General features: G+C 40.8%; 1 long non-coding RNA gene across 1 annotated transcript; it reads right to left on the bottom strand.

The window, feature by feature from the left end:
- Positions 1 to 1,217: 1,217 nt before the first annotated feature.
- On the bottom strand, positions 1,218 to 10,708 carry LOC107572666 (uncharacterized). Its single transcript, XR_001607381.1, has 3 exons — positions 10,564 to 10,708; positions 7,919 to 7,923; positions 1,218 to 1,228 (listed from the first exon to the last, which is right to left on the bottom strand). It is a non-coding gene; the product is annotated as an uncharacterized lncRNA (long non-coding RNA).
- Between the last annotated feature and the right edge of the window lie 1,945 nt (positions 10,709 to 12,653).

The raw sequence follows: 12,653 nt of genomic DNA, 5'->3' as shown, positions 1-12,653 counted from the left end.
TTTATAGCCTAGCTTTATGATATTTTTCTTTGCTGGCAGTTTTTTTTTTAACGGGTCACAGACATTTATCCTTTCTAATTTAATTCAATTCTAATTTAAAATAATCTTGTCGGTTAACAAGCGTTGGTTGTCGGTTAGGAAAAATAACCGAAATGAACATCCCTAGTAGGGGCTATGCGTGGTGGCTTCGTGCCCTTTCTTTGAGTCGGTTAGGCCCCGGTTCCACCTTGGGCACCACTCTACCTATGTAACCTCAGGATACCTACTTTAACAGGGTGTTGCTACTAGGGGTCTGTTTAGACCGTTAGACAGACTAGTACAATTCTAGGCACTTGGTCGTATCCCCTTAAAGGAATCTCTTCCTGATTCCAAGCCTTTGAGCTCTACCCTGGGCCCAGGAGTCCTGGCCCTAACAGGTAAATTTTTTGGGGTATGTAGCTTAGGCCTTTGGCCATAGGGGATAATGACAGCCGTCTAACGTCCCAGGGGCAACTCCCTTAAAACTTTGGTAGAGTTGGTACTTAGTGCTCGCCTGTGATTTGGCATGCACTCCCCTCAGCATGGTGGCGTGGGTATACCGTTCCCCATAGCGACCCTAGAGGACGCAGTTCAAAGTTCCCTTGAAAGGGAATGTCTCAGGTTACATATGTAACCATGGTTTCCTGAGTAGGGAACGAGACACTGCGTCCTCTGGTTTCCCTGCCATGCTTCGGACGCAAGCTTCAGACAAGGAAGCGGATGACGTGTTCTCCTGGCGCCCTTTTATACGATTTATATGATCGCGCAGGTAATGATGTCATAGGCTGTCGCTGGCCAATGTTATTGTCGTTTTTAGATATATGCTTCAGACACCCTAAAGGACACAGTGTCTCGTTCCCTACTCATGGAACCATGGTTACATACGTAACCTGAGACCATTTCCTTTACGTGTGAAAGTCTTCACACATCGAGGGCAGGTGAAGGTTCTCAGAGTCCGTTTTCCTCACTTTTTCTTTTTAGTTTGTGAGTCACTGAAAGGTATTTCTGTAGTCATGAAACGATGAGGCGTCTGATACTGATGTTTCTCCTCTACGTCATTTGGTTCTTCACTTTATTCTTTCACTTCTATCAGGACTAAAATTAAAATATCAAACTGTTAATATTATTTTTAAGAAAGACAAATATTAAATGAAAGGAAATAAAACAAATGCGACCTGATCTTTCATGCGGTAAAGCTGTCTTGCTCTTACTATTTTTAACTAATTTAGTTCAGGCCTGACGTTTATTCAAAGTTATGAGCAATTAGATGCATTTTAAAGTCATTTTCTTTATTTAATCTAAAAATGTGTGATATTTTAGGAAAAACGTCAGCATAAAGGTTCAACCCTAAAACTAACCCTCGCTGTTCCTACAGGTATAATAATGTTGCTCAATGACATGCTATATATATATATATAAATATTAACATGATCAAAGCTCATTGTATTAAATATATAATCACATAACAGATGGAAAACGAAAACAATCTCTATTATCAGTGCAATATCGGTTTAAATCCCTCTGTGGTGAAAATCAAGTTTTTATGTTGTTTATTTTCTATGTGGTGTTTTTAATATGCTTTTAGACAAACCATTTGCCAATCCATTTATCAACACCATTGCTGAGTATTTTCTCTGTAAAACTGTAGTTTCCCAAAGGCAGTCACAGAAATGTGGTTTGAAACAGCCTTTTTTTTTTTGCTACGTCACAGAATTCAATAACCAATCGCGTCAAGGGATCCTATCCTTAGCATATCATTAACTGTGCTGCAAAGCAGAGGGTCTAGTGAGAAGGCAGCCAGGTTAATCCGGTAACAGTTATATTTTTTATGTAGATGTTTCACCAACTGTTATATATTTCCCCCTATTTTCATGATGTCATGTGCTGTTAGCACTTATTTATCTGTATTTAGAACCGCTAACTTGAAGAATAACCCAGTGTAAAAGTAGCCCGGAGTCAGACGCATCTCTCCCGCATTGACATCCGCACGTCACACGCGTATGATCGTGGGCGCGATTTGGAATCACAAACTTTGCTGCATTTGAGTCTTCAACACAACATCGTCAAGTAAGTAAATTTAACCAATTTTTGAGGTTAATAGCGTTTTATCAGTGCCTGGCCCAGTTTCGCAAGGGAAATTTGGTATCGTTCAGGACCTGTCTCCGCCTTTTGGGCATGATGGCTTCATCGTTGTCCGTGGTCCTGCTAGGTTTGCTGAAAATGAGAGACTTCCAGCAATGGGTAGCAGCGAGACGTCTGTGTCCTTGTCGGCACCTCGCGCGCAGTGTAAGAATACACGCGGAGTGCGTGATGGCTCTTCATCAGTGGAGAGATCCCCGCTTATTCCAGACAGGGGTTCCCTTGGGGGGGGTGTCTCTGAGGAAAGTAGTGACAACGAATGCATCTCTGTCGGGCTGGGGGGCTGTTTTTCAGGGCAGATCGGTAAAGGGTCGCTGGACGCCCCAGCTTCGCAAACTTCACATAAATATGTTGGAGTTGATGGCAGTCTTTCTGGCCCTGAAACATTTTCTCCCATTCTTGGAAGGGTTTCATGTTCTGGTCAGGACAGACAACACAACTGTGGTGGCATATATCAATCGCCAAGGGGGAACCAGTTCGTTACAATTACACAATCTAGCACGCAAACTGATTGTCTAGGGTGCAGCGCACTTCAGCTTGCTGCGTGCGACGCATGTACCAGGAGTCCTGAATGTAGGGGCGGATCTCCTGTCAAGGGGCAACCCGTTATACGGAGAATGGGTGCTCCACCAGCAGGTGGTGGATCAGATTTGGGGGATGTACGGCAAGGCTGCCTTAGATCTCTTCGCCTCGCAGGTAAACGCAAAGTGTCCGCTGTATTTCTCTCTCAGGGACGAAAATGCGCCTTTGGGTGTGGATGCGCTGGCGCACCCGTGGCCGAACGTGTTGCTTCATGCATTTCCTCCGCTGAGTCTAATTTCTCCCACCCTGGAAAGAGTAAGAGAAAATGGGTTTTAGACAAACCATTTGCCAATCCATTTATCAACACCATTGCTGAGTATTTTCTCTGTAAAACTGTAGTTTCCCAAAGGCAGTCACAGAAATGTGGTTTGAAACAGCCTTTTTTTTTTGCTACGTCACAGAATTCAATAACCAATCGCGTCAAGGGATCCTATCCTTAGCATATCATTAACTGTGCTGCAAAGCAGAGGGTCTAGTGAGAAGGCAGCCAGGTTAATCCGGTAACAGTTATATTTTTTATGTAGATGTTTCACCAACTGTTATATATTTCCCCCTATTTTCATGATGTCATGTGCTGTTAGCACTTATTTATCTGTATTTAGAACCGCTAACTTGAAGAATAACCCAGTGTAAAAGTAGCCCGGAGTCAGACGCATCTCTCCCGCATTGACATCCGCACGTCACACGCGTACCTGTCAAGGGGCAACCCGTTATATGGAGAATGGGTGCTCCACCAGCAGGGGGTGGATCAGATTTGGGGGATGTACGGCAAGGCTGCCGTAGATCTCTTCGCCTCGCAGGTAAACGCAAAGTGTCCGCTGTATTTCTCTCTCAGGGACGAAAATGCGCCTTTGGGTGTGGATGCGCTGGCGCACCCGTGGCCGAACGTGTTGCTTCATGCATTTCCTCCGCTGAGTCTAATTTCTCCCACCCTGGAAAGAGTAAGAGAAAATGGGTTATCTCTCCTTCTGATAGCCCCTCATTGGCCGGGGAGGCTGTGGTTGGCAGAGATTGTCCAGCTCCTTCAGGGAGAGCCTGCTGAGTATTTTCTCTGTAAAACTGTAGTTTCCCAAAGGCAGTCACAGAAATGTGGTTTGAAACAGCCTTTTTTTTTTGCTACGCTACAAAATTCAATCACCAATCGCGTCAAGGGATCCTATCCTTAGCATATCATTAACTGTGCTGCAAAGCAGAGGGTCTAGTGAGAAGGCAGCCAGGTTAATCCGGTAACAGTTATATTTTTTATGTAGATGTTTCACCAACTGTTATATATTTCCCCCTATTTTCATGATGTCATGTGCTGTTAGCACTTATTTATCTGTATTTAGAACCGCTAACTTGAAGAATAACCCAGTGTAAAAGTAGCCCGGAGTCAGACGCATCTCTCCCGCATTGACATCCGCACGTCACACGCGTATGATCGTGGGCGCGATTTGGAATCACAAACTTTGCTGCATTTGAGTCTTCAACACAACATCGTCAAGTAAGTAAATTTAACCAATTTTTGAGGTTAATAGCGTTTTATTAACCTCAGATTAACCCTCAGGGGGCAGATATTTCACCCACACCTGGAACGAGTCGATCTTTGGGTCTGGCCCGTGAAGGGTTAAATTTATACGCTCTCTGACTTCCACAGGAGGTTATAAACGCTATCCAGAGCGCTAGAGCTCCATCAACGTGCTCACTGTATGGTCTTAAATGGCGTGTGTTTGAGGACTGGTGTACTCGTAAAGGAGTGATTCCCTTTCAGTTCGCGGTGAGCGATGTACTTTGCTTTTTACAAAGCTTAATGAACAATGGGAGAGCGTTTTCTACTATTAAAGTTTACCTGGCTGTTATTTCAGCGTGTCATGTAGGCTTCAAGGGAGTCTCATTTCGACGGCACCCTCTTTTATGCCGTTTTATGAAGGGGGTGAAGCGTTTGAGACCAGTATCTAAGCATCTGGTTCCGTCATGGGACTTGTCCATGGTTCTGAATGCTTTTACTCGGGCCCCATTTGAACCTCTGGAGAGTGTGGATATTAAGCTCCTATCTCTGAAAATGGTCTTACTACTTGATTTAGTCTCAGCTAAGTGAGTGTGTGAGTTACACGCTTTGTCGGTTCATCTGGCATGTCTGGATTTTAGCCCGGATGACAGCAAGGTTGCGTTGCTGCCTAACCTGGCGTTCGTTCCCAAAGTCAGTGATTCATCTTATAACTGCTCTGCTTTGGAGTTGCGTGCCTTTTACCCCCCTCCTTTTACTTCGAAGGAGGAGCGGAAATTGCACACTTTGTGTCCTGTACGAGCGTTACGCTATTATGTAAACAGGACACGATCGTTCAGGAAGAATGATCAGTTATTCGTTTCATGAGCCACTCAATGTAAGGGTAAGCCGATCTCCTCATAGCGCCTTTCCCATTGGAAGGTGGAGGCAATTGAATTGGCCTACATCTATGGGTCTTCATTCCCCAGCGGGCTTAAGGGCTCATTCAACAAGGGGTATGGCCACCTCGTGGGCAAGCTGAGCTTCCCCTCATACATTTATCAGATTTTAGCGTCTGGATGTCTGGACATTTTACCACTGTCAATGTTGGCTCTTTAGAGAATTAAAAGGTTATCTTTCGTTCTTGCCAGGTCTGTTCAGTGGCTATGGGAAAGCATGCATTTCGGGAGTTGGCTATATCATTCCCATAGTGAGATACCGAGCGATTGTTTGAAAGAGAATGTAAGGTTACTTGCGTAACCCTGGTTCTCCGAGAACAGAGCGAGGTATCTCACCAAGCTTCCCTACTCGCATAACACAGGGGAAAAGCGTGCTTAGAATGCTGTTTTCAGGGATCACAGCCATATATACAGTATATATGGAGGGGGTGGGCTCCTTGTCATGAGCTGTGATTGGTCCATCCTTCGGACAGATGTGGTGTAATTGGTGCTTCCATAGTCTATCACGCCTGGGGCATTTCCCATAGTGAGATACCTCGCTCTGTTCTCAGAGAACCGGGGTTACGCAAGTAACCTAACTTTTTATCAGTCGTTTATCCGTGTACCAACCAGCGCAAACAGATAATGTTCACCTCACGAAGTTAGCCATCAGTCTCCTTGCTTAGGTTGAGCATACCTGCTTATTTCTGGTTCAAACACATATGGCTTAGTTAAACCAATATTTCCACTTGCCATTGTATCACGTTTACTACAGTTCAGGAGGCGCTGGCTGCTGTGTGACTGAGTGGAGGCGGGGCTAATTTGCGTATTCATAGATCCGCATATAGTAAAGGAGGCAAGGGTGTAGAGTTGCATTCAAGCTATTTTAAGGCATGAGAAAATTATTTTCACAAGAAAAAACATTTAAATATGTCATTTTGATGATCAAAGATGAGTTTTAAAGGATAAAATGTTTGACTACAGGGGGACTTTAAATGCACCGATGACCACTGTAAACATCTAGGCTATTGTACCGACCTTTACAATTTTTAAAAAATACCCAACTAAATATTAAAACAGTCAGTTAACACGATCAAATACAACTCAAGTGAGTAACTCCTGTAGTGTCAGATGACAAAACGTATCATGTAAACATTAGAGCCTAAACATTATACGGCCAGATCATTTTTTGACAGATTTAGAGTTAAAGGGGTCATATGATGCTGCTAAAAAGAACATTATTTGGTGTAATGAAATGTTTATGCGGTTTAAGGTTAAAAAAACTGTTATTTTCCACATACTGTACATTATTGTTTCTCCTCTATGCCCCGCCTTTCTGAAACGCGTTGATTTTTACAAAGCTCATCTTTCTGAAAAGCGAGGTGTGCTCTGATTGGCCAGCTATCCAGTGCATTGTGATTGGCCGAATACCTCAAGCGTGTGACGGAAATGTTACGCCCCTTACCATACTGTGATGCCCTGTCAGGCCGGAGCGACAAGACAAAAAACATTAAAACCCATTATAAACGAGGCATTTGTTGCATCCAGTGGGGACATAATTATGGATTATAATGACTTAAACTGTCTTTTTACGCGTTGCGTTGCATCGCGCCACGTAAACGTAAAACCATGTTTGCATTAGTGATCGGAGAAATGACAAACAACAAGTGCTACTCTACACTGCTTAAAACTTGCGTTAGTGGCAAATCCTTTAAATATAAAAAACTTACTTACAGTCTGTGAGTCAGAACAGCCGGCATTGTTGTCTACTCTCCCAGGATCAGGAAACAGTCCTCCATAAAATGTGCTGCACACATTTGAATATTTGGGTTGAACTGTTCTGGAACAGTGTTGTAAATACAACTTAACCACTGATTTCTAGTCGTGTAGTCTTTTGGAAGGCCAAATAAAGTAGTTTAACAGCGTCACACACCGCGGCCTTCAGTGAGCGGAGGCCGGCTTTAGTGAGCGGAGGCCGGCTTGAGTGAGCAGAGGCCGGCGGGCTTGAGAACGGCGCAGCCGACGGGCTTGCGGCAACCACATGTGACGACCCCTGGCTGGACTCTGTTTCGTCCACGGTGAAAGCCGATCCGGCGATCCACAGTGCAAAGTTGATGTATTTCCTCCAGCGACCAGCACGGATCAGTTCCAGGCATGATCAAGCGGATATCGTCCTCTTTTGGAAGACCAAACAAAGTAGTTTCGCTTTCACAACGAAGCACACAGCGTCTTCACGACCTGGCGGCGGCGGCAACAACAATACTACAGCGAGAATAAAACCACCAGTAAAAAATCATAAACAATAAAAATTGTTTATATAGAATGTTTCTATTATTTCATATGAAATAGAGATGCAGAGAAGAATTATGCTTATATATTAATGACCAAGATAGGAGCATTTGTTTATTTTTGTTAACTGCTTGAAAATGTGCATTTTCAGCATGGGTGTGTGTAATTTGCATTGTAGAGCAAAAGTATTGTCAAGTTATGTTTAGCGCAGACCTTATATTATTCATCATTTGTAAAACCCCATTATAAAACCCCATTGGAAAACCTTGAGGGGAACCAGCTGAGAATTAGTCTTCATTAGTCAGGTTTTGACATCACAACTAAAAAAAACACTATTCTCAGGGAACGCAAGAACTGAAACCTGTTCTAAACCTATTATAAATCTATTATTATATCACTTACATTGTATTGTACTGTTGTACTCACTATTTTATTGTCACTTTAGCACAATTTGTACTACATATACTTTTTAAATATCACATATCACTTTTGCTATATTTTCACTCTATTACACTGCACTGTATCAGTGCATAATGTTTTACCACTGTAACTCTTACTGGATCCATAAAGCATTATCAATTACATTTCTTATTGTTTGGTGTGGAGTTTATATCTGTATCCTGCTATGAAAAAATAGAAAGCAGACTACCAGTGTGACAATTTTTGATTTGTATTTGCTGATTGTATTCCATTTTATCAATGATGGTCAATTATTAGTACTTAAAGATGTATTATTTCGTTTTGTTTCCAGTATTTCAATGGGAATGAGCCGTGTTCTGATCTGAAGCACAAGAAAATCTAAAACGTTGGGGTTGAAGACAGAAAAAGCTATTTCCACAAAGAAAAAACTTCATTTCATTTAATGTACATTAGATTATATTACATGTATATATCACAGTTATACTACATTAATATTAGACTTCCACTGATCGCTGAACTGTTCCTCTTCTTGGTTTACCTGTCGCTGGGTCTGAAGGAGAAGGATCTGGGGGATCGGTTCAACATTCATCAGTCCACCGTCAGCAGGATCATAAAGACTTGGGTTAATTTTTTATATACTTTACTGGGGGCTGTCGGAATATGGATGTCTCCTGAGGACATTAGAGCCACAATGCCGAGTGTGTTCGGCAAATATTCTGACACCCAAGTTATCGTTGATTGTACTGAGCTGAAATGTCAGACACCTTCATCTTTACTCTTACAGAGTGAGATGTTTTCTCTGTATAAATCCCACACTACCCTGAAAGGAATGATTGGCGTGTCACCACATGGTGCTGTTACTTTTGTTTCCTCACTGTATTCTGGTGCTGTCAGTGACAGAATTGTTCAGGCAATCTGGCATTATCCCTCTTTTGGATAAAGACATGGCTGTAATGGTGGATAAGGGTTTTAGAATTGATGACCTAGTGCCCTGCAAAGTTTACAGACCACCTTTTCTAACTAAAAAGTCGCAGTTGTCTCACGAGGAAGTGCTGGTCACTCAGGACATTGCACGGTTAAGGATACATGTAGAGAGAGCAAATAGGCTCATCAAAGAGAATAAACTGTTTGACACTGTTATTCCTCTGGCCATTGCTGGCAGTATCAACCAGCTTTTTGCAGTAGCCTGCCTCCTTGCCAACTACCAGAACAAGCCACTGGTCAAGGCATGGGCCAAATAACCGGTTAACCTGTAGCCATACAAGTTATGTTTCAGCTTGAGTGGTTTTCATTAACTGTCCTCTACTCTTGTATATATGTATCTTATATTTAGAGTGAATGAAAATAGAAAACTTACAGTGAGAAAATATTTTTTATTTGAAATGTTTATTGTCATTAAAATAAATCTGTAGAAATCATTTTCTCTTTGTTCATTGCATTATATACATCACAATTCTTGTTACTTTTGGAAAAAAATTGTTTTTAAAAATTTTAATTATTACATGAAACATTTAATTTTAATACATAAGAGCTCACAAAAAGTCTTTAAAAAAAATATGAAATATAAAAATGGTCAAGAAACCAACTTAAGGGGTTAGTTTACCCCAAAATGTCCACCCCCCTCAGAATCGGGATGGGCGATACCACTTATTTTGTTTTTGATATGATACCGATATTTTTCAAGGCAGTATCATCGATATCGATACCGATACGATACTTCTGAACTAAACTTTTAAATGATGAAATTTATTAAATTAATAAATTACTAAGAGTAAAATGGGTAATAACCACTTAAATTTGTTTAAAACACATTTTAACATTCAATACGCATTAATTGTAATTTATTAGGTTATATTTTTGTTTACACATGGTTCAAATGTGTTTGTTTACACATGATTCAAATCTACAAATGCTACAGTTGAACTATGGTCATTTTAGTAAAACCATGGTTCATTATCATAAGGGACTGCCAGTGACCGGCTGTTGCATCCATAAAATGCAACCTTTTTGTTCTGACAGTGTATGATTTCTATTAACATTACAGAATAGAGCATGATCTATATTATCTTTCAACGTTCAATTTAAATAAATGTAATTGTACAAACTATGTAGGCTACGATTTCAATTTGTTTATTGAGAAATAACTCAAACATATGTTTTTTTCGGTCCTCTGATAAGCATTGTTCAGGGCTGCTGTTCCCAAAAGCTTTAATGCTTTCTTATGATGCTTTTGGGAAACGCAGCCCTGTTCGAATGCACTTTTAGAAGTGAGTGAACGCTCTCTGTGGTTCTGTCTCGCAACATTTGCGTGTATTCAGAGGAGCAGGAAAATAGTTCTATCCTACATAATTACTCGCTAACAAAGGTTATTCGTCCAATTCAATGCATTTGTACGCATTATTATTATTATTATTTTAAATAAACAAAATCACTGGTAAATAAAACACACCTTAGTATCGATATTTTTAGTTTGAGTATTGATACTTTCGATACTCATGTCAGTATCGATATATCGATACTTAGGATCGATACGCCCATCCCTAGCTCAGAATAATGTGCTGTTTGCAACAGCAATGCAACAATGTGGTTGCACACAGCAGTCCTAGCTACACATGAGCACCAGTGTGAAACCAGGATGACAGGGTATGAATCCTGAAGAACAATCTGTACAAAAATATACAGAGATAATTTTTTGTAGACACAAAACAGCACATATATGGAAGTTGTGGGGGCTCTTATTTTGTAATTCCACATCAGACAGTCCTGAAACGACGCAGCTGACACTGTGGGAAGGTGTACTCTCAATCTGAGGTGGAACTGGTCTGTGCAATCCAGAACTTTTATTTTTTATAGCTTTTTGAATGTAGAGATGCAGCAAGCGTATATTCTTGCTCTTATTTTGTAATATGAGTATTGGAGGGCTTTTATTTTGGTATTCAACATCAGACAGATTGTTAGCATTAGCTAGCTAGCGATATTGTACAGCATTTCCGCTCCGCTAGCTTACATACCCTCGTAGTCCATAATGTACGAGGAAGCATATAACTTGAATCTCTTATCCATTTTGGTGGCTGGCGTTTTAGATGTTAGCGAGCATATCCGATGGACATCGGTTATTCGCATCTTTGGTAGCTTCTGAAGGCTTCGTGTATAAAACACCGCCATGTCAGCGTAGAGCGTACAAAACCGGAAGCGATCTACTATGGTTTGCGGAAGGCGGAAGTAAGATTTAAACTGCGCTACCTATTTAAACCTATGATTACAGCTGTCAGAGAAGGATTAAAGAAGCACTCACAGAAGGATCACAAAAATTACAACATGCCCGGTATATGTTGTGCTGTTGGGTGTAACAACAGTCGTCAGAGAAACCCCGAACTACAATTTTACTCTATTCCAAAGGAGTTAGATCGGCGGAATAAATGGTTGGCGTTAATCAGAAGGGACCACTGGCAGCCAACATCTAACTCCAGATTGTGCAGTCAGCACTTTGTCTCCGGTAACATTTATTATTTAGCTCCCTTTTTCAGAAAAACATTTAAACACAACTTTAACGTCAGTTGCCATATAATTGACGTTAGCAGTGTCATCTTTGAAACATACTATGGGCTCATTTGCATTATGCTAATGTTAACTAAATTAACATTAAATTCAGATTGTGTAGTAAGCTAGCTAACGTTTCTATCATTGACTCAAATGTGTGTTTTGAGCTGATGTCGGTTTTAAGTTTACAACGAATCAGGACTTTACATTATTACAATATAACTGTTACACTTGCCGTACCTATGTTAGGATCCTAAAATTGCAATCAAGTCTAAGGCTTACTGAGGAAAATGGTAGTAAAAGCCAAATTACTTGTGTAATCATTGTCAGGTGTGGCATGGGATAATATTAATGTTGAAGTTCTCAGGAAATATATTGACACTATGCCAGAGAGATGTGCTGCGGGACTAATTGCTGCAATACCAAGGTGGACATACCAAATATTAAAGTCAAAAGTGGATAAGCACAGTAGGACTCACTTCATCTGATATTTATTGTGCTCAGAACAACCATCTGCATGTTTTATGAACTTTATGAAATTAAATCATGTTTTGGAGGCAAAAAGGTCAATATTTTCAGATCTGTCAGTGGCCACCACTGTATATGCAGTATAGATTAATAAGAACGAAACATGTCAGAGAGAAAAATATGAAAGTTAAATTACCTTGCTCAGGCAGGTCAACATCTTGTTAGTAGGCTTGTGCGCACATTTAATTTTTTATAATTTAATTATATTTTTGTATCTGTCATTCACCAAAGGCAAGCAGCAACTGCATCCACTGGAACTAGAAGCAACAAGGGGACTTGCTGCTGTCAGGATCCATGTGGAGAGAGTCGTTGGCCTGGTCAGGAACAAATACACTGTCCTTCAAACCACCATGCCTCTGTCTCTCTGCCAAGGGGCCACTAAAGGACAACCTACCTCACTTGACAAGATGGTGACAGTTTGTTGTGCTCTTTGCAATATTTGCCCATCTGTGGTCCCCACAGAATAGACAGACAGTAGTTGCTTTCAACAATGTAAAATGTATATATTAAAAAGTTATTTCCTACTGTAATAAGTTATTAGTCACTTTTTCCCAGTTTTGGTTCCTATGGTTTGTTTAAATACTCCTGTAAACTCTGTACTACAATGCAGAACCAATTATTATATAGTTTTTCCTGTGCACTGCACAGTGCAATCTATGGTATTTGAATAAGTATGATTGTGTTGTGAGATGAATGTGTACACAAATACATGACCATAAAGATCAAAGAAAAAA

This window comes from Sinocyclocheilus grahami, unplaced genomic scaffold, assembly GCF_001515645.1.
Source record: "Sinocyclocheilus grahami isolate Dianchi unplaced genomic scaffold, SAMN03320097.WGS_v1.1 scaffold1789.1, whole genome shotgun sequence".
Taxonomy (NCBI): Eukaryota; Metazoa; Chordata; class Actinopteri; order Cypriniformes; family Cyprinidae; genus Sinocyclocheilus; species Sinocyclocheilus grahami.
This window is presented reverse-complemented; position numbering and strand designations above follow the sequence as displayed.